At 43.9% G+C, this 22,565-nt stretch overlaps 1 protein-coding gene and 1 non-coding gene across 2 annotated transcripts in view; both read left to right on the forward strand.

Annotated features, from left to right (window-relative positions):
• LOC119878242 (adenylate cyclase type 1-like) overlaps window positions 1–22,565 on the forward strand; it is a 342,212-nt gene that overhangs the window by 14,232 nt on the left and 305,415 nt on the right.
• MIR8863 (microRNA mir-8863) lies at window positions 9,730–9,841 on the forward strand. Its single transcript, NR_128816.1, has one exon. It is a non-coding gene; the product is annotated as a microRNA mir-8863 (primary transcript).

Genomic DNA, 22,565 nt, shown 5'->3' on the forward strand with positions numbered 1-22,565 from the left:
GTGTGATGCGTGCCTGTGGGTATATGTGCACGCGTGTGCTGTGTGTGCCTGTAAGCGCACATGTGTATTCATTCTGCCTCTTGAATGTGGGAGTTGGTGTCTTTCTGCAGTTTGGGATCCTTGGCTGTTCTCTCTCTGGATGTTGCTTCTGTCTCTGTCCCTCTTTTCCGGGGACCTCAAGTACAAGTATGATGGGCCTTTTGCTGTGGACCATGTGTCTTCTGTCCTTTTCATTGCTTCTTCTGCCTACTCTCCAGTTTTGGTATTGTCTGTGTGCTCTGTCTCAGAACCCACCAATCTTATCCTTTCCTATGCCATCCGAGTTTTCTGTTAAGCCATCGATGAATGTTTGATGAAAGATAGTTTATTTTATCAATCTAGAATATCCATGTGATTTCTTCATATGCATTACACTCTCCTCATTCAGTTCTCCATCTGTTGCATCCACTTCTGTCCATCTTGTTACCTGTTTTTCTTACCAAGATGATCTTACTTACTTCACAGTCTTTGCTTATTTTTATTCTGAATTATTGGTTGCATTTTCCTTCCCGTGTACGTTTCTGGTAACTCTTTGGATGTGTGCCTAACACGGTGAATGAAAGAACATCGAGGGCCAGATGGTTTATTTGGTTGGTCGATAGTCCCTTCTTCTCTTTGGTGCATCGAGCTGGCCTTCGGTGCCCCTGTAATTTGTCCCTGTTTTTCCCCTGTGGACAGTCTGTGTTTTGACTGAGACCCACTAGTCAGAAGCAGGCTCTTTGTCCTCAGCACTGGAAGGCCTCACAAGCACTACGCTAGTCCTTTCAGGGATTTGGAGCGTCATACTTAGTCTTCTGCCCCATGCAGCTCAGTCGTCTGGCAGCACCCCCGTGGGTGGGTCTGTGTTTGTGGGAGACCCGTTCTCGCTAGCAGAGGCTCATCCCGTAGGTACTGTGAAGCCACGGTAACCTTCGCTCGGTCCCGTCCCCTTCACCTCCCACCTTGCCAAAGCACAGGTCCTGTGGGAACGTCAGCCTTGCATCTGGGCCTCCTTGAGTTTCCAGTGTGTCACTGTATGGTGGTGGTGTCCTCTTATCCCAGTGGAGCTGATGTCCTGAGCTGGAATCGGCAAGTGGCCTGGGGACAAAATGGTGCCCCAGCATCAGCCTCCCCAGTGAAGGGCTCTCTGTCCTCTGCACGGATCCTTTACCTAGCTCTGGTCATCTGACAGCTTCCTGACTATCGCCAGGAGCACGTCTGTGCGTAACCAGCCTTTTCTGGTTGTTGGGATGGAGGCTTCAGCTTGCACCATGTATGTATGTATGTATGTATGTATCTTCTCAGGAAGCAGAAGTCCCTGATTTAATAAAAAGCTTAGAAATTGTGATGTGTTAATACCTTAAAGATGGTGGTGAGCAAGTTCTTGGTAACTGATGATGCACATAGCGAGTGCCCCATTACTGCTTTTTAAATTGGATGCAGAGTTCTTTGTTCACTGTACACAAGAATGTGTGATTTTTTTCATTCTTTTTTTTAGATTGTATTCAAATTCAAGTTAGTTAACATATAGTGTAGTATGAGATTCAGGGGTAGAATGGAGTGATTGATCGGTTGCATATAACACGTAGTGCTCATCACTTCACATGCCCTCCTTAATGCCCATCCCCCAGCTACCCCATCCACCACCCACCTACTCTCCGGTGACTCTCACTCTATTTCCTACGATTAAGAGTCCCTTATGGTTTGCCTCCCGCTCTGTTTTTATCTCATTGTAGTTTTCCTTCTCTTCCCCATGCCCCTCAGTTTCGTTTCTTAAATTCCACATATGAGTGACCCAGAGGGCTGACACACCCAGCCAGAGAAGCAGGGCGCCCGGGGCGCAGGGCAGCCCTGAGCCAGCAGGTATCCCCGGGACTTCACAGCAGCTGCTGTGGGAGGCTGAGTTTGGGGGCGCGGGGAGGCAAGAGGCAGGGCCACGTCCTGGCACCTTCCCCACCAGAGGCCGTCTCCCTACATGCAACAGCGGGCTGCCCCCAAACCCTACACGCAACATGTTCGCCAGATGCCCAACCGCCTGGGGGTTGAAATGGCAGGGGTCCGGAGCACCCTGGGTGAAGGAGGACCCCAGAGCTGTGTGGGGCCCCACCTGGCCCCTCTCCCACAGCCCTGTGGCTGCTTCTGCAGCAGAGCTCCTCTTCACTGGGGACCCGCCGGCCTGGGGTCTCCTGTCCCAGGCCCCCCAGACCACTGGACAGCTGACAGATGGCCCCCGGGGCTCCTACGCCTTTGAGCTCGAGCACGAGCTCCTGCTTGGCAGCCCCTCCGTAGCACCTGCCAACCCAGACCCTCTTCGGGCCAGGCACATGGTGGAGGGCTCCTAGTCCCCTGCTACGGGCTGCCAGGAGACCCCACCCAGGCCATGCGATGGCCTCAACCTGGGCAGCTTCGCAACCACCTGCCCTGCAGGAGAGCCTGTCCCAGACCGCCAGCCTCCCCACCGCTATACCCACACCAGGACCCGTCCTCGGGGAGAAGCGCCTGGGCTTTTGGGGATCGGTTGGCAAAAGACGCCAGGGGCCTACCCCCCGACCTACAGAGCGTCTGCCGGTACCAGGCCTTGCCACACGGATAGCAGAGGCAGGGAGGCCCCACTGGAACAACATGCGGGGGCGATCCAACTCCAGCCTCAGAGTCATGCCTTCCTCTGTTGTCCTCACACCATGTTTGCATCGAAACATCCCCGAGTGCATCCAGCTCTGGCTAAGCAGCGTGGGAAGCAGCATGATGGAGAAGGCGGGAGGCCCGGCCTGGTTTCGTCCTCCATGCTAGCCAGACGGGAGACCACCCAGCTGGGACAGCCCCGCCAGGCTGGTGTGCCTGCCGGCCTGGCGGGGTGACACTGACTCACCACGTGCCCCCCCAGCTTGGGCTCCAGTGTCCATGGGCCTGGTCCCCTCAGGGCAAGGGGAACACACAAGGCCATACCCAGGTCCGGGCTCAGCTGCAGAGGGCAGGCCAGGGCAGCTGTCAGGCTGCACACAAGCCGACCTCTGGAGGCCATCCAGCCCTCCAGAATCACATCCAGGAAAGGAACTAGGCAGGGGGAAGAGGAGGTGTGCGGGGGGTGGGGGTGATGGGGTGACGGGCACTGATGGGGGCACTTGATGGGGTGAGTACTGGGTTTTATTCTATATGTTAGCAATTTGAACACCAATAAAAAGTCAATTTACAAAGGAAAAAAAAAGGAACTGACACATGTTTCCTAACTGATGGGAATGCTAAATCCCAGTTAGATATTAGCAAAAATTAAAGATATAACATTTTTCCATTGATGTTCCAAAAAAAAAAAAAGGAATCACACCCAGGGAGAGCACCAGGGGCTTGAGCAGACGGCTGAGCGGGGAGCAGAGCCTGAAATGACGGTGTTACCCCCCACACCCACCGAGCTGGGACAGGTGCTAGCGGGAGGCCCACGGGAGTGCCAGCCTGCCTGTGGGGCAGACCCAGTGGCTGTGGGTCTGTCCTCAGGTGGGCAGTCCTGGGCTCACTCCTCTCCACACCGCAACTGCCGCCTCCCGGACACTTCCTTTCTACGTAGAACATAGAGACTGTTCTCCCTTCCACACGTTTTGGGGCAAAATATGGAAGATGGGGCCTCTCCTCCCTGGCAGATAATTTCTGGTCCTGGGCACTTGTGCGCTAATGCCACCACGCATCCTCCATTCACTCGAGAAGCGTCGCCAGATCTTGCCCAGAAGCACGGTCCCCGGGACTAGGGTGCGGCCGACGTGCTGTGCCCGGGAGGGTGCAGGCAGATGGGTGAGCCCAGCACCACAGGGCGTGACTCGCTCCACGGGGTGTCGGCATGGGGGGTGTCCTCTGGCTGAAGCTTCGGGATCCTGTGCTCACTTCAGCTTTTCAGAACCTGCTGGAGACCCATGTCAGCTCTGCAACGAAAATCCTTTTTTCTTGAAAGCTCATCAGATTTCTGAAAACCACAGGTTAGAGCAGACACAGTTCAGAAGACACTGAGGAACCCCTACGGTGGCATCTGCTTTGTCCGTGAGCCAGGGACCTCGTGGCTGGAGTTCCGGAAACGCACACACGCAGAGAAGAGTCTCGGAAGCAAGTGACACACACGGACGCCGAAGTGCTTAAATACAGATTTATTGCAAACCGACACTGGAGAGGGGGCTTCGCGGGCGGGCACCCTGGTCTCCGCGGACCTCGGCTGACAGAGCATAACACCCAGTGCTCATCCCACCAAGTGCCCCCCTCAGTTCCAATCACCCAGTCACCCCAACCCCCCACCCACTTCCCCTTCCACTACCCCTTGTTCTTTTCCCAAAGTTAGGTGTCTCTCATGTTTTGTCACCCTCACCAATATTTTCACTCATTGTCTCTCCTTTCCCTTTATTCCCTGTCACTAATTTTTATATTCCCCAAAAGAATGAGACCATATAATGTTTGGCCTTCTCACATTGACTTATTTCACTTAACATAATACCCTCTAGGTCCCTCCACGTCGAAGCAAATAGGGGGTATTTGTCATTTCTCTTGGCTGAGGAATACTCCATTACATAGGTAGAACACATCTTTATGCATTCGTCTGTCGATGGGCACCGAGGCTCCTTCCACAGTGTGGCTATTGTGGACATTGCCGCTATAATCATCGGGGTGCAGGGGTCCCGGCATTTCACTGCATCCGTATCTTTGGGGTAAATCCCCAGCAGTGGGATTGCTGGCTCTCCCCGCAGCTCTATTTTGAACTCTTTGAGGAAGCTCCACACAGTTTTCCAGAGTGGCTGCCCCAGTTCACATTCCCACCAACAGTGCAGGAGGGTCCCCCTTTCTCCACATCGTCTCCAACATTTGTTGTTTCCTGTCTTCTTAATGTTCACCATTCTCACTGGTGTGAGGTGGTATCTCATTGTGCTTTTGAGTTGTGTTTCCCTGATGGCCAGTGATGCGGAGCATTGTCTCATGTGCTTGGTGGCCACGTCTGTGTCTTCCTCTGTGACATTTCTGTTCATGTCTTTTGCCCATTTCATGATTGGATTGTTGGTTTCTTTGCTGTAGAGTTGAATGAGTTCTTTAGAGATCTTGGACACTGGCCCTTTATCTGACGGGTCATTTACAAATATGTTCTCCCATTCTGTGGGTTGTCTTTTAGTTTTGTTGAGCATTTCTTTTGCTGTCCGGAAGCTCCTCATCTTGATGAAGTCCCAGTGATTCATTTTTGCTTTTGTTTCTCTGGCCTTCATGGATGTATCTTGCAAGAAGTTGCTGTGGCCAAGTTCAAGAAGGGTGTTGCCTGTGTTCTCCTCTAGGATTTTGAGGGCTTCTTGTCTCACATTTAGATCTTTCATCCATTTTGAGTTTCTCTTTGTGTACGGTGGTGTGAGAGAATGGTCCAGTTTCATTCCTCTGCGTGTGGCTGTCCAACGTGCCCAGCAGCCTTTAGTGAAGAGACTGTCTTTGTTCCAGTGGATGGTGTTTCTTGCTTTCTCGAATATTAGTTGACCATAGAGTTGAGGGTCCACTTCTGGATTCTCTGTTCTGTTCCGTTGATCTGTGTGTCTGTTTTTGTGCCAGTACCACACTGTCTTGATGAGCACAGCTTTGTAGCACAACTTGACATCCAGCATTGTGATGCCCCCAGCTCTGGTTTTCTTTTTTCATATTCCCCTGTCTACTTGGGGTGTTTTCTGATTCCACACTAATCTTCAGATGATTTGTTCCAACTCTCTGAAGAAAGTCCATGGTATTTCGATAGGGATTGCCTTCCATGTGTAAATTGCCCTGGGTCACATGGACGTTTTCCCAATACATGAATTCTTCCAATCCAAGAGCAGGAATAGTTTTCCATCTCTCTGTGTCTTCCTCAGTTTCTTTCAGACGTGTTCTGTAGTTTTTCGGGTAGGGAACGTTTACCGCTCTGGTTAGGTGTATTGCTAGGTATCTCATGCTTTTGGGTGCAATTGTCAATGGGACTGACTCTTTAATTTCTCTTTCTTCAGTCTCATTGTTAGTGTATCGAAATGCCACTGATTTCTGGGCATTGATTTGGTATCCTGCCATGCCGCCGAATTTCCCGTATGAGTTCTAGCAATCTTGGGGTGGAGTCTTTTGGGTTTTCTAGGTACAGTATCATGTCATCTGCGAAGAGGGAGAGTTTGATCTCTTCTTTGCCAATTTGAATGCCTTTTATTTCTTTTTGCTGCCTGATTATTGAAGCTAGGACTTGTAGTAGTATGTTGAGTAGCTGTGGTGGGAGTATACGTCCCTGTCGTGTTCCTGATCTTCGGGGAGAGACTCCCAGTGTTTCCCCATCGGGAATGATATTTGCTATGGGCTTTTCGTAGATGGCTTTGAAGATGCTGAGGAATGTTCCGTCTATCACTACAGTCTTAAGAGTTTTGATCAGGAATGGATGCTGTATTTTGTCAAATGCTTTCTCTGCATCTATTGAGAGGATCATCTGGTTCTTGTTTTTTCTCTTGTTGATGTGATCCATCCCATTGACTGCTTTACGAGTGTTGAACCAGCCTTGCATCCCGGGGATAAATCCCACTTGGTCATGGCGAGTAATCTTCTTTATGTACTGTTGGGTCCTGTTGGCTCGTATCTTGTTGAGAATGTTTGCATCCGTGTTCATCGGGGATATGGGACTATAATTTTCTCCTTTTTGGTGGGGTCTTTGTCTGGTTTTGGAATTAAGGTGATGCTAGCCTCATAGAACGAGCCTGGAAGTATGAATGGACCTAAAGTACCACAACATATAATTTAAAAACATCAGAGTCAATTTTGTACAAAGTTAACTTATCCTTTATTACAAATAAAATTCATGAAGCAATTATGAAAAACACAAAATACAGAAACAGCACAATGAAAGGGGAGGGGAAGGCTTCAATTGTGCTGCAGCCATCACGAACTGCTGCTCGGGGGCCGAGGCTGGTGGCTCCACTGAGGCAGGTGGCAGCTCTGGCCCTTCGATGAACTCGAGAGCCAGCGCCGGGACCTGCTCCTCCTTCTGGGGTGGCCAAGAAGCAGGTGGCTCCTCCAGGTCGGGGCAGTGAATCTGAGGTATGACCACCAGGTACCTTGGCTTGACCTCAGCAGCCGTCAATCTCGTCCCAGGCCTAGCTCTCAGCACCAGCAGCCGGGACCGGCTCGATCACCTCAGGCAGGAGCTTCAGCAGGCCCCATAGTCGGCCTCGGGCGGGCTCTTCCCGCGGTGGTTCCGGGTGTTGCTCGGGGTCCGAAGCCGGTTGCTCCCCTGAGTGAGGCGGCTGCTCCGGCACATCGATGACCTCGATAACCGGTGGTGGGGCCCGTTCGGCCTCCAGCGCTCCCAAGGTTGCAGGTGGTTCTTCCGGGTCAGGACAGGGATGGAGGGGTCTGACCATCACGTGTCTTACCTTGTAAGCGGCAGCTGGCATCAGGGCTCGGGCCGAACTCTCAGCTTCAGCAGCCGGGACCAGCTCCATCCCCTGAGATCCTGAAGGTGTAGCAGGCCCCACAGTTGGGACTCAGGCAGGCTCTTGCAGTGGTTCCGGGTGTTGCTCGGTGTCCAAAGCCGGTTGCTCCCCTGAGTGAGGCGGCTGCTCCGGCACATTGATCAGTGATCCCACACTGATCAGGGGACCAGTTCCATCCCCTGAGACCCTGAAGGTGCAGCAGGCCCCACCGTCGAAACTCGGGCGCGCTCTTGGGGTGGTTCACGGTGTTGCTTGGGGTCCGAAGACACAGTATCATCTCCAAGAAGACAAAGTATCATCACCAGGATGGACTTTCCACGTCCCTCTCAAATCAAGGACCCTCTTCCCACCGCTCAACGTGTGTGAGTGCAAGAGCCCTGGGAGGTCTCCCCAGACTGCAGCCCGTGGGGATGGGGTGTGAGCCTACCCAGTGCTCCTGGCCCAGCAGCACGGAGGCTTGATCTGTGTGGCCCACCCTGTCCCCAACTCGGCCACCCCAGTCCTCCTCACCTCCATCCTCAAACTCCGCTTGATGGAGGTTTCTTAAATATTCAAAGTAACTGTTGACTCGACGGTCCAGCGTTGAGTCTGGCAAGTACTGCCCCGTGAAATTCATCAGCTTTGTCAGGGCAGGAAATTCTGGGGGATCGTGGAAGTCCTCCTCATAGTAGTCCAGCCAGATGGTCAGGAAGGAGGACATGGTGCTGGGGAGGGACAGGTGGGCAGAGGCGTCAGAAGACAGGGCTCCCTCACACAGAGGTGTCCCGGGGAAGCCCTGCAGGAACCGGGGCCCTCGGCCTCCCGCCCGGGGCTGTCAGAGGCAAGTGCTGCTCCTTGTCCACCTGCCACCTGGAGGTCCTGCCTGCCACAGACCTGCTCACTGAGGAGGGGCTGGCACGAAACCTCTGTGCATGGGAGCCCATGACCAGCGGTGTGACCATCACTGTCTTTCCCGGGGAACCTTCCCTCCCGTGGGTCAGCCCTGCCTCCCTCACGAGGGGCCCCCAGGGGGTGTCCTTCCACTGACTCTAATCTCCCCCGGGGCGGGGGCCGTCTGGTCCGTGAGCACTCACTGGCTCTCCTGAGCACCTGCCGTGCACCCGGGTCCAGGTGCCACCAGATTGGTGAGTGTGATGCTCCCCACACCCTCTGCTCTGCGTCCCAGGTGTGGGGCAGACAGGGTTGGGGGGGATGGGCATGGAGGAGGTCTCCCTTTGGGGTCCCAGTGCTCTCCCACAAAGCCCACACCCCATCCACGGCTCTCCTTTGCTCTTTTCCTGAAGGGGCCTCAGACCTTTACCCTGTCACAAGAATTGCTGTCGGGTGAGGGTCCAGCAGCCCCTCCGACCCACAGCCCCCTCGTGACCCTCCTGGAGAGGGAAGGCCCTCCTGCATGAGCCAGAGCTCACTCACATTTCCCAGTGCGTCAGGATTCCTCCTTTCTTGGGGGACGCTTCAATGCATTGATATCTAGAGGAGGGCGGGGGGCATCACGTGAATCGTCCTGTGGACCCGACCTCTCCTCATAGTTGCTGTCACCCTCTGAACCCCAACTAGTCCAGAACCCTGGGAGGCCGTCAGCTCCGTGCGTGGGGCTACGGGCAGCTCCTAGAGGAGTACCTGCACCTGCTGGGTCCTCCTGAATGCTTGAGGAATGAAAGGGCTCTGGCCAGGCCCATGGCCTACATCCGAGTGGGCCAGGGCACCCCGGTGTCCCCGGGGACCCCTACCCTGAATGCCCCAGGGCACAGACCCCAGATGGACTCAAACCTCCCTTTCAATGGCAAAACAGGTCAGCTCAAGACCCTGGTGCCGGTGGGGAGGCGGCACAGGCTTCGTCATGGGGAGAGAACGACTGATGAGCACAATCACAGCCCCTCTAGCCGACCTGCCACAGGCCTGGCCCCAGGGGCTTCCCTACAGGACCCGACAAGGCCCTGTGTGACTCTACTCCAGTCAGAAGAGCAGCCCCAGGGGCCGGGAAGTTCAGGAACATTCCCAAGACTCCCAACCAGTAGGTAGCCCATCCCCCTGGGCTGTGGAGGGTCAGGGTGCTCACTTTGCAAACAGCAGGTCCAGCACCTCTTCAGGGGTGCCATATTCCTCCAAAACATTTAGAAATTCAAATAGGAACAGATTGTCCAAGCGCAGCAAGGCGGGCACCAGTTCTTCTACCTGCTGCTCCAGCAGCTCCCTCCGGCTAGGGGTGGTTGGGAAGATCCGATTCCTTCTCAGGGCTGAGGCCCTTTCAGCCTGAGGTGGGACAGAGGGGATGTGCAGCCTGCACTGTAGCCTCCAGACCACCTGGGAGTTGGAGCGCAGACCAAAGCCCGAGCTCTCAGTGGCTGCGGGGGGCAGGGGGGGGCAGGAGTGCCCACAGCAGGAACACGGGGCTTGACACCTGCGGCTCAGTCACTTAGCATCTGACTCTGGGTTGTGGCTCAGGTCATGGTCTCAGCATCCTGAGATCCCGCCCCTGGCAAGCTCTGCGCTTGGGGCAGAGTATGCTTGAGGAGCCTGTGTCTCCCTCTTCTGCTCCCTGCTTCTCTGCCTGTCTCTTAAACAGACAAACTATCCAATAAAGAAATAATCTTAGAGGATAAATTTTCAAAATTTTCAGGCATTCCACGTCTTCACACCTGCCACTGATAGTCTTCTGAATTGTATTTGTTCTGGTGGGTGTGCACTGGTGGTTTTCATTTGTATTTCCCAATGATTAGTGATGTCGCACACCTTTTTATACATTACCGACCATCTGAATATTTCTTTATGAAGTTCCTTTTCAAGTTTTTGTCCATTTTTAATTGGGATGTTTATCTTTCTTATTACTGATATATGGGAATCCTTATATTCTGCATATAAATCCTTTGTCAAATACATGAATTGTATTGTAACAAGTAATGTTTCTATTTTCTCCTACTGTGCGGTTTCCCTTTTCATGTACTTAATGGTGACTTGTGATGAGTAGAAATTTTACGTTTCAATTAAGTCCATTCTGTAAATGTTTTATTTAGGGTTAGTGCTTTTTGTGTCCTATTATTCCTAAAAGCTTTATAATTCTACCTTCTACCTATAGGTCTATAATCCATCTCAAAATAAATTTTTCTGTATGATGTGAGGCAAAGATCAAGGTTGTCTTTGTCCATACAGTCATCCAATTGCTCTAATACTGAAAACCCTCCTTCTTGAGAAGAAACTTGCATCATTAATTTGAGATCTTTCTTCTTTTCAATAAATGTCTTAGAGTTATACATTCTCCTATTAGTACTGCTTTAACCGCATCCTATATATTTTGATATGTTTTGTGTTCACTGTTTAGTTCAAATACCATCTAAGATCCATTGTAAATTTTCCTTTTACCTACAGGTTACTCTTCATTTCCAAATACGTTGGAAATTTCTGGGTATCTTTTAGTTGTTGATTTTTAGTTTAATTCCATTGCAGTCAGAGAACATATTGTGTAGTTTTTCAATCTTTTGAGATTTTTTGAGACATGGCTTATTTTGGTGAATGTTCCGTGTACACACGATAAGCCTGTGTTCTGCAATAGTTGGATTTTGTATTCTATAAATGTCAGCTAGAATTTATAATCAAATATTCAATGCCCTTCATGATTTTTGTCTACTTGGTTTCCTCCTCTTTCATCATATGTGTCTCTCTATGTGTCTTCTCTATGATCACCGGTCATAATGGATTAAGGATCCACTCTACATAGTATGACCTCATCTCCACTTAATGACTGGCATCTTGGTGAATGTTCCATGTGTATTTGAGAAGCATGTACATTCTTTTTTGTTGTAAACATTAATTAGGTCAAGTTGGTTGATCGATAGTGTTGTTCAAGTCTGCCATTATCCTTGGCAATTTTCTAAGTGTTCTGTCGATTACTGAGTGAAGGGTTTCGAGACCAAGACTGTAACTGTGGGTTTGTCAGTTTATCATATCTGACTGTCAGTTTTTGCCTCATGTATTTTGAAGCTCTCTTAGTAGATGCACAAATGTTTAGGGTTGTTATGTCCTCCCAGTTAATACCTTCTTTCATTATCATTGTGCTTAGAGTTTATTAAACTTCTTGGATATATAGATTCACAGTTTTATTTAAATTTGGAACAGCTTGGCCATTATTTCTTCAACTATTTATTGTTTCATTTCTCTCCCCTCCATCAACGAATCCAGTTACCCATATATTAGGGTGACTGATGTCCCACAGCTCACTGGTCTTATTTTTACTTTTAAAATTCCTTTTTTTTTTTTCTGTTTCACATTCAACAGTTTCTTCCTCTATGGCTTTGAATTTACTAACTTTTTCTTCTGAAATGTCTAATCTATTATTAACTTCATCCAGTGAGTTCTTCATCTCAGACATCTGGAAAGCTGATTTGAGTCTTTTGTATATCTCCCAAGCCTCTATTTAATCTTAATGTAACATTGAGAAAAATTAAATTTTAAAATTATTTAACAGTCAAGGCATTGGGTAAATTAATTAATTTTGATTATTGCCATTATCTCATTGATCTAGAGATTTTGTTTAGCTTATATAATAAAATTTTATACTTTTCTAGAAAATACATCATTTTCCCTTCTCTTTTTTCTCCTCCCTCACTAACATCACATTCTCTTGCCTTTCAGGTATCCTTATTAACAACCTGTGTGTAAATTTCTTTATTCAGGTTCACACTCGCTTATCCAAACACAATCACATGCACACATACACACATACCCCACACACACATGCTCATGTTTGTAAACATGTATATATGGGGTATTTTTTTCTGAAAAGATGGGACTATATTATACAACTTCTCCCTTATCCTTGCTTAACAATGAGAGGGGCACCTCAGTGGCTTAGCCAGTTAAGAGTCTGCCTTCGGCTGGGGTCATAATCCGGGAGTCCTAGGATGGAGCCCTCCATTGGGCTCCCTGCTCAATGGGGAGTCTGCTTCTCCATCTCCCTTTCCCCCTGCTTGTGCTCTCTCTATATATAAAATAAAAAATTAAACAAAACAAAACATGTATTAGTACATGCCAAGTTTGATTATTTCATTAAGATGGTAGGTAGTTCCTAGGGGTGCCTGGGTGGCTCAGTCAGTTAAGCATCTGACTCTTGATTTTGGCTCAGGTCATGACCTCAGGATCTTGAGATCAAGCCCCATGTCGGGCCCTGTGCTCAGTGCAGAGTCTACTTGTCTCTCTCCCTCCCCCTCTGCCCTTCACACACTTGTGTTCTCTCTCCTATGTCTCTAAAATAAATAAATAAATAAATAAAATCTTTTAAAAAAAATGGTAGTTCCTAGATCACATTGATATAAACTTCTCCGTGGGGTGATATTTTGGCACAGTGCAAATTATCTTGTTGCCCAATATATTTGGAAGTAGAGGTTTCACAAGCACTGTGATATTCACCCAAATTGATTATTTAATGGGAGTTTCAAAATGGTTCTATTGTAATTCTTACATGAATCGCCTGCATCCTCCATCAAGAAGAGTCATCTCTCATCAAGTGGACATAAACTGCCGTTCCTTGCCAAAGGCAGAATGAGAATTTAATTATCTTTCTTTAACTACCAATTTCTGTTGTATCTTATATAATAATTGTCTGCAATGGTCATCTGTAAATCTTTTCTGCTCTTTTTTTTTTTTTGGTGGTTTTTATTTTTTATATAAATGTATTTTTTATTGGTGTTCAATTTGTCAACATATAGAATAACACCCAGTGCTCATCCCATCAAGTGCCCCTCTCAGTGCCCATCACCCAGTCACCCCCACCCACCCCCGCCCTCTACTCTTTTTTTCTAATAACTTTGTAATAACTTTGTAACTTTGGACTTCTAAAGTTGTATTTCTTTAAAGTTTTTATAATCACTAATCTTTTTGATAATCAAATTGCCCCAAATTTTACCAGTGGCAGCTTGAGCAAGCTGACTTCTCTGTCTTTTTTTTGTTTTAAGATTTTATTTATTCATGGGGAGGGGGGGCAGAGACACAGGCAGAGGGAGAAGCAAGCTCCATGCAGGGAGCCCCGTGGGACTCGATCCCAGGTCTCCAGGATCACGCCCTGGACTGAAGGCGGTGCTAAACCGCTGGGCCACCCAGGCTGCCCCCCCCCCCCGTGTCTTTGATATCACCCCAGTAGTCTTTGATGCTTGCTTCTCTTTGGTACATCCAGAAATGATGAGCCCACCTCATCCTTTCCCAGCCCCAGTCCATATTCAACCATTTCTCCGAAGAGCGCTAATTCCCTAGAGTGGAGAAAAGTACGTAAATACATAAATCTGAGCTCCAGCAAGTTTCACTGCTGGAATGTCTTGCTTTTAAATTCTTTCAGTGTGCAGAATATATGTATATATTTTAACTTGAATTTATATTGGTAATATCCAACTCAGATTTAACATGATTTGGCATGATTTTGTATTTATAGCTCTTCAACCCTAAAAATCTTGGTTCCTAATAACTTTAAGATATTTACTGATTTGCTTTATCTTAAAATAAACATAAAATACTTTCAAAATTACAATATCAGTATCACTCCTAAAAATAAAACTATTAACAGAGGATAAAGGTTCATTTGTAGTTCCCAAATTCATTCTTTTTTAAAAATCCTTAATCTATATCTCACTAAAGATGAACAGAGTTCTGTGTTCAAAGCTCACTTGGAATTATTCTTTTTTTCTCTGAGATTATGTTATCAAGTGGACATATGTTCATTTGTTTCCTTCTTTTCTATTTTTAAGGCTTCCCCTTTTCCTTTTATGATCTATTTTTTCAAACATGAAAAATACGTACTTTCAAGGTGGCAATTATGTAAAAAATATATTCTCATGGATTTGCTTTTATTCCAAAACCTTTCACCAGGATTCCAAACTACCACCATCTCCACTAGAGGGAACTATTTTTATTCATTTCTGGTTTGTCATTCCAGTGTTTCTCCTTCAAAAATTTTTCCTTGGCTTGCATTTTGTAATCCATGAAATGTAGAATATCTGTGCCAAGCAATATACATTTTAGTTCTGATGGCTTTTGAACTTCATAGAAAAGATATCTTACTATTTTTTTTTAAGATTTTATTTATTTAGGGATCCCTGGGTGGCGCATCGGTTTGATGCCTGCCTTTGGCCCAGGGCACGATCCTGGAGACCCGGGATCAAATCCCACATCGGGCTCCCGGTGCATGTAGCCTGCTTCTCCCTCTGCCTGTGTCTCTGCCTCTCTCCCTCTCTCTCTCTCTCTCTCTCTCTCTCTCTGTGACTATCATAAATAAAAATTTTTTAAAAATTAAGATTTTATTTATTTATGAGAGAGAGAGAGAAGCAGAGACAGGCAGATGGAGAAGCAGGCTCCACGCAGGGAGCCTGATGTGGGACTTGATCCCAGGTCTCCAGGATCATGCCCTGGGCTGAAGGCAGGCGCTAAACCACTGAGCCCCCAGGGATCCCTATTTGTTGTTTTCTAGGACTGTTTTGGTCAGTCAATATTCTATTATGAGATTTGTGCAAGATGTTTTGTGTAGCTGTTATTCACTCATTTTCATTTAGGTGTACTGTTCCATTGTGTAAATACACTACAAATCATTTATCCTTCTGTCAATGGCATTTGGTTGTTTCTGGATTTTTTTTCTAATATGTATATACTCTCACAAATATTCTATATCAGACAAAGTGGACTTCAGAGCAAAGAAAGCATTTTATAATGGTAGAAGGGTCAATTCTTTAAGAAAACTTAATTCCTGATATGTGTGTACCTAACAACAGTTAGACTAAAGTTTTTAACCAAAAAAGCCACAAAATACATGATGTAAAAGCTGATAGAGCTGCAAGGAGAAATAGATGAATCCACTATTATATTTGGAGACTTCAACATCCCTTTATCAGAAGTGAACAGATGGAGAAGATAGAAAATCAGTAAGGATATAATTAATCTGAACAGCACCGTCAAACACCTGGATCTAATTAATGTCTATAGACTATGTAAACTAAAAATAAAAGAGTACACATACTTTACAAGCTCACATGGAATATTCACCCAGAGAAATCACATTCTAGGGGCACCTGGGTGGCTCAGTTGGTTAAGCATCTGCCTTCAGCTCAGGTCAGGATTCTAGGGTCCTGGGATTGAGTTCTGTGTTGGGCTCCCTGCCCAGTAGTGAATTTACTTCTCTCTCCCCCTCTGCCCCTCTCTCTGCTCATACTCTCTCTTTTGTGCACTCACACTCTCTCTCTCAAATAAATAACTAAAATCTAAAAAAAAAAAAAAACAAAAAAAAACACATTCTGGGCCATAAAACATACCTTAACAATCTTAAATGAATAGAAATTACACAAAGTATGCTCTCTGACCACAATGGAATTAAACTAGAAACTAATAACAGAAAGATAGCTGGAAAACCTCTCAAGTATTTGGAGATTAAACAATACATTTCTAAATAACACACAAATCAAAGAAATCTTTTATTATTTTTTTCTTCCTTTTTTTAATAAATTTATTTTTATTGGTGTTCAATTTACCAACATACAGAACAACACCCAGTGCTCATCCCATCAAGTGCCCCCCTCAGTCCCCATTACCCATTCACCCCCACCCCCCTCCCTCCTCCCCTTCCACCACCCCTAGTTCATTTCCCAGAGTTAGGAGTCTTTATGTTCTGTCTCCCTGATATTTCCCACACATTTCTTCTCCCTTCCCCTCTATTCCCTTTCATTATTATTTATATTCCCCAAATGAATGAGAACATACAATGTTTGTCCTTCTCCGATTGACTTACTTCATTCAGCATAATACCCTCCAGTTCCATCCATGTTGAAGCAAATGGTGGGTATTTGTCATTTCTAATGGCTGAGTAATATTCCATCGTATACAAAAACCACATCTTCTTTATCCATTCATCTTTCGATGGACACCGAGGCTCCTTCCACAGTTTGGCTATTGTGAACATTGCTGCTAGAAACATCGGGGTGCAGGTGTCCCGGCGTTTCATTGCATCTGAATCTTTGGGGTAAATGCCCAACAGTGCAATTGCTGGGTCTAGGGCAGGTCTATTTTTAACTCTTTGAGGAACCTCCACACAGTTTTCCAGAGTGGCTGCACGAGTTCACATTCCCACCAACAGTGTAAGAGGGTTCCCTTTTCTCCGCATCCTCTCCATTTGTGGTTTCCTGCCTTGTTAATTTTCCCCATTCTCACTGGTGTGAGGTGGTATCTCATTGTGGTTTTGATTTGTATTTCCCTGATGGCAAGTGATGCAGAGCATTTTCTCATGTGCATGTTGGCCGTGTCTATGTCTTCCTCTGTGAGATTTCTCTTCATGTCTTTTGCCCATTTTATGATTGGATTGTTTGTTTCTCTGGTGTTGAGTTTAAGAAGTTCTTTATAGATCTTGGAAACTAGCCCTTTATCTGATAGGTCATTTGCAAATATCTTCTCCCATTCTGTAGGTTGTCTTTGAGTTTTGTTGACTGTATCCTTCGCTGTGCAAAAGCTTCTTATCTTGATGAAGTCCCAATAGTTCATTTTTGCTTTTGTTTCTTTTGCCTTCGTGGATGTATCTTGCAAGAAGTTACTGTGGCTGAGTTCAAAAAGGGTGTTGCCTGTGTTCTCCTCTAGGATTTTGATGGACTCTTGTCTCACATTTAGATCTTTCATCCATTTTGAGTTTATCTTTGTGTATGGTGAAAGAGAGTGGTCTAGTTTCATTCTTCTGCATGTGGATGTCCAATTTTCCCAGCACCATTTATTGAAGACAGTGTCTTTCTTCCAATGGATAGTCTTTCCTCATGGATTGGCAGAATTAATATTGTGAAAATGTCAATGTTACCCAGGGCAATTTACACGTTTAATGCAATCCCTATCAAAATACCATGGATTAAGGTAGAGTTAATCCAGGTTTATTCTGGATATTCCAGAGCATTGAACAGAGAGTTAGAACAAATTATTTTAAGATTTGTGTGGAATCAGAAAAGACCCCGCATTGCCAGGGGAATTTTAAAAAAGAAAACCATATCTGGGGGCATCACAATGCCAGATTTCAGGTTGTACTACAAAGCTGTGGTCATCAAGACAGTGTGGTACTGGCACAAAAACAGACACATAGATCAATGGAACAGAATAGAGAACCCAGAAGTGGACCCTGAGCTTTATGGTCAACTAATATTCGGTAAAAGAGGAAATCAAAGAAATCTTAAGAGAAATTTTTAGATACTTCAAAGTAAATGAAAAGGAAAATACAGCTAATTGAAACTTGTGAGATGTAGCAAAAGCAGTGTTTCAAGGGAAATTTATAGCATTGAACACAAATGTTAGAAAAGAAGAATGACCTAAAATCAATAATCTAAGCTTCCACTTTAGGAAACTAGAGAATAAGGAACAAATTAGATTTGGGACACCTGGGTGGCACAGTTGGTGGAGGATGCAGCTCTTGATCTTGGGGTCATGAGTTTGAGGCTCATGTTGGGGAGTGGAGATTATATTAACTAATAATAATAATAATAGAATAAATATTAAGAAGAGCAAACTAAATTCAAAATCAATAGAATAAAAGAAATAATAAAAATTACAGCAGAAATCAATGAAATTGAAGACAAGAAATCAGTAGAGAAAAACAATGAAATCAAATGCTGATTCTTTAAAATAAAGTCAGTGAAAGTGATAAACCCCTAGCCTGGTTTACTCAGACAAAAAAGAGAGAAGACACAAATTGCCAATCTCAGAAGAGGGACCATCACTGCTGATGTCATTGGAGTAGGTACACTAGACCTAGATGATTTCAGTTGTGAATTCTACCAAACATTTATTGAAGAAATTGTACCGATTCTCTACAATCTCTTACAGAAGATAGAAGCAGAACAAATACTTCCTAATATATTCTATGAGATCAGCATTACCGTAATACCAAAAGCAAAGCCATTACAAGAAAGAAAAAATACAGGGATGCCTGGGGGGCCTCAGCAGTTGAGCGACTGCCTTTGGCTCAGATTGTGATCCCAGGGTCCTGGGATTGAGGCCCTCATTAGGCTTTTTGCATGGAGCCTACTTCTCCCTCTGCCTATGTCTCTGCCTCTCTCTCTGTGTCTCTCATGAATAAATAAATAAAATCTATTAAAAGAAATAAAGGAAAGGAAAAATACAGATCAATATATCTCACAAATTTTAATGCAAAAATATTAACAGTTTGAATTCAATGATGTGTAAGAAATTATATACGATGACCAAGTGGAATTTATTCCAGGTATGTGAGACTTGTTCAAAATTCAAAAATCAATTAATGTAATTTATCACATAAACAGGCCAGAGAGGAAAAAGTATAATATAGATACAGAGAAAGCATTTATGACACCCATTAATGGTAAAAACCCTCAGCAAAGTAGGAGTAGAGGAAGCTCCTCTTCAAAAGCCTACAGCTAACAAACACTTAATGGTAATCAACTAGAGGCTTCCCTAATTCAATCCAGAATCAGGCAAGAATGTCTTTTATGACTCCTATTCAACATCTTACTGGAACTCCTTGGTCATACAATAAGAACAAGAAAAGGAAATAATAGATATACAATTGTGAAGGAAACTTTGTTTGCAAATGACATAACTATCTATGTAGAAAATCCCAAAGAATCAAATAAAAGCATCCGAGAACTAATAAGCAATTATGACAAGGTTGTAGGACAGAATGTTAAGACACAGAAGTCAAATGCTTTCTATATACCAGCAATGAACACTTGGAATTTGATTTTTAAAACAGTAATATTTACATTAGCACATAAAATTGAAATATTTAAATATACATATATACAAGAATAATATGTACAAGATCTATATAAGGAAAATTACAAAACTGATGAATGAAGTCAAAGATATAAATAAAGAGTATTCCATGTACATAGACAGGAAAACTCAAAATTATCAAGATATCAATTCTTCCCAACTTGATCTGTAGATTCAACACAATCCTAATCAAAATCCCAGCAAGTTATGTTGTGGATATGAACAAACTAATTATAAAGTTTATATGCAAAGCAAAAGACCCAGAATAGCCAACATAATATTGAAGAAAAGCAAAGTCAGAAGATTGATACTACCTGACTTCAAAAGTTATTCTAAAGTGGCAGTAATCATGGTGGTGAGATAATCACAAAAGAATAAACAAATAGATCAATGGAACTAATCTCTGACCTTTGATAAGGAACAAAGGCAATCAATAAAGGATACTTTTGTCAACAAATGGTGCTGGAACTAGACAGCTATGTATAAATAAATATAAACACAGGTCTTATGCCATTCACAAAAATGAACTCAAAATGGGTCATAGACCTAAATGTAACTGCACAACTATAAGATTTCTAGGTTATGGCATAAGGGAAAGCTTAGATGGCCCTGGGTTTGGTGATGAGTGTTTTCAAACAACACCAAAAGTACGACCCATGAATGAAAAAATGGATTAAGGAGGACTTCATGAAAATTTAAAAAACTTCTGCTGCAAGAAAGAGACACAGTTAAGAGAAAGAAAAGACAAACCACAGACTGGGAGAAAATTTTTGCACAATGCATATCTGATAAAGAACTGGCAGCCAATCTAAAATAATACAAAGAACTCAAATTCATCAATAACGCAATTTAAAACTGAGCAAAATATCTGAACAGACACCTTATCAAAGAAAGTACACAGATGGCACATAAACATGCACAAAGATGCCCAACGTCCTTAGGGAATTTCACATTAACAGACCAATGGATAACATTACACGTTAGAATGACTAACATGCAAAACACCAATACTACATGCTGACAAGGCTTATAGCCACACAAAATCCTGCACATGAATGTTTATAATAGCGTTATTCTTAATCACTAAAACTCAGAAACAACCAAGATGTTCAATAAGGGAATGGATAAACAAAGTAGTATATAGTGGCATATTATCCAATGACTGAAAGAGAAATGAGTCATCAAGCCGTGAAAAAAATAAGCACATTGCTAAAGAAGTCAGTTGGACTATATATGATTCCAACAATATAGAATTTTGGAAATGGGAAAACCAGTGATAGTAAAAAGTCGGTGAAAGATCAGTGGTTACCGGGAGTTTGCACAGAGCATTGAAGAAGGAATGAATACAGTTGGAGCATAGAGGATTTTTAGGGCACTGAAGTAATCTGTGGGATACTGCATTGGTGGATACATATCATCATGCATTTGTCAAAATCTATAGAATATACAACTCACAGTGAACCTTCACATAAATGATGGACTTAGTTAATAATAATGTATCAATATTGGAGCAGTTAAAACAAATGCATTGGGAACACCAGGACAGAAGCTTAAGGGGGTACATGGGAAATCTGTACTTTATGTTCATTTTTCTGTAAACATAAAAATGCTCTAAAAATCAATCTGTCAATTGGAAAAAGTTTTAGCCACTTAATCTGCATATTTCCAAGTGTTTATAAAATCTTATTAATTCACAATACAACTTTTATCTGATTTTTCTAAACTACCTATATGTTATAAAAATCTAAGGTAGAGTTAATCCAGGTTTATTCTGATGCTCAATTCTTTCCTGAGCTATAGTTAATAAGGTCCAAGCTTGCAAACAAGAATAAAAATCCTTTGGTCCCAACTACATAACCCACAAATGAAAAGAGTGCTACATATAAAAAAATCTATAGGTAATTAATTAACCTATGGGTAACTAAACGGTGTGATATTGATGAAACAACAGATCAGTAGGACAGAATCGATAGCCCAGAAATAACACTTGCACAGACAGGGTCAGCTGATCCTTGACAAAGGAGCAAAGGCAAATCAGTGGCCAAAGGAAAATCTTTGCAACAAATGATACAACTGGACACCAGTTGTTTGGAATCACAAGGGACATTAATAGACAAAACCATCTTGGAAAAGAAGAACAAATAAGGAAGACTCATACTTCCAGATATCAAAACTGACCATGAAATGGACATTTATGGGACGCCTGTTCCTCCCTCTTCCCATGTCTCTGCCTCTCTCTCTCTGTGCCTCTCATGAGTAAATAAATAAAATCTTAAAAAAAAAAAAGAAAAAAGAAATGGACATTTATGACACAAGTTTGCCTTCCTTGCTCACAACACTTCTCCTGGAAAATGAAGATTTACAGAAGACTTTATCTATTGCAGTTATTTACCAAACAACAATACCTCTGTCCAGAGATCACATTTATTGGCAAATTAAGTATGGCAGTAGGCTCGTGTCCACACAAGTCATGGTCTAACCATCAACCAGAAGCAGCTGGCTTCATAAACTATGGAACAGACTACCGAAGACTCAGCTCTGGGGCCGGCAAGATAGTCTTTGTCAAGCGGTTCTTTTGGATTTTTCCTAGTATTTTGCAAATATGAATAACTTATACAGTGAACACATAATCTTATGCTTTTGCAATGCCAATTTAACTATGGATAGATTCCTGGAACAGGGATTTCTGGATCAATGAGTTAAGTGCATATTTGATTTCACTAGGTAGTGCCAAATTTCCCTCTACAGGGGTTTACCATCTTGCATTCCTATCATCAAAGCATGAAAATCTCTGCTTCCTTGTATCTCCAATAGGACAGATTTTTTTACAGTCTAAAATGTGAAAAATAATGTCCCAGTTTAGTTTTAATTTTCATTTCCCTTATTATGAGAGAGGTTGAATAACTTTTAACATGTTTAAGTTCTAAAGCCATTTTAATTTCTTTTAATCTGAACATTCAGATTAAAGTAACTGAGTAAGTAACTTATTTTAAGTAACTTATTATGTTGCTACTCTTCTCCAGTTTTTAAACACTGTTCATTAATTAGGAATACTGATCCAATTTAAATGTCCTAAATATCTGTGTAAACATATTTTTATTATTATTGTCTTTAGAGTTTGGATATAGGAGAGTTTTCTTCTAAATTTGTAAGTCATTCACTTTTTTTTAACCTTCTAAGACTAGCTCCCCTCATTTCTGTTCTTGAAGTGGTTTTCTTAGCTAGTCAGATATTTTTCTATATGGTTTTTATAATCAATTTGTCCAGCTACAGGAAAAAAAATACATTTTTGTTATGAGTATACTAAACATATATAATATGTTTAAGGTAAAAATATATATAAATATATATAAATAA

Source organism: Canis lupus, unplaced genomic scaffold, assembly GCF_011100685.1.
Source record: "Canis lupus familiaris isolate Mischka breed German Shepherd unplaced genomic scaffold, alternate assembly UU_Cfam_GSD_1.0 chrUn_S1282H1459, whole genome shotgun sequence".
Lineage (NCBI taxonomy): Eukaryota > Metazoa > Chordata > Mammalia > Carnivora > Canidae > Canis > Canis lupus.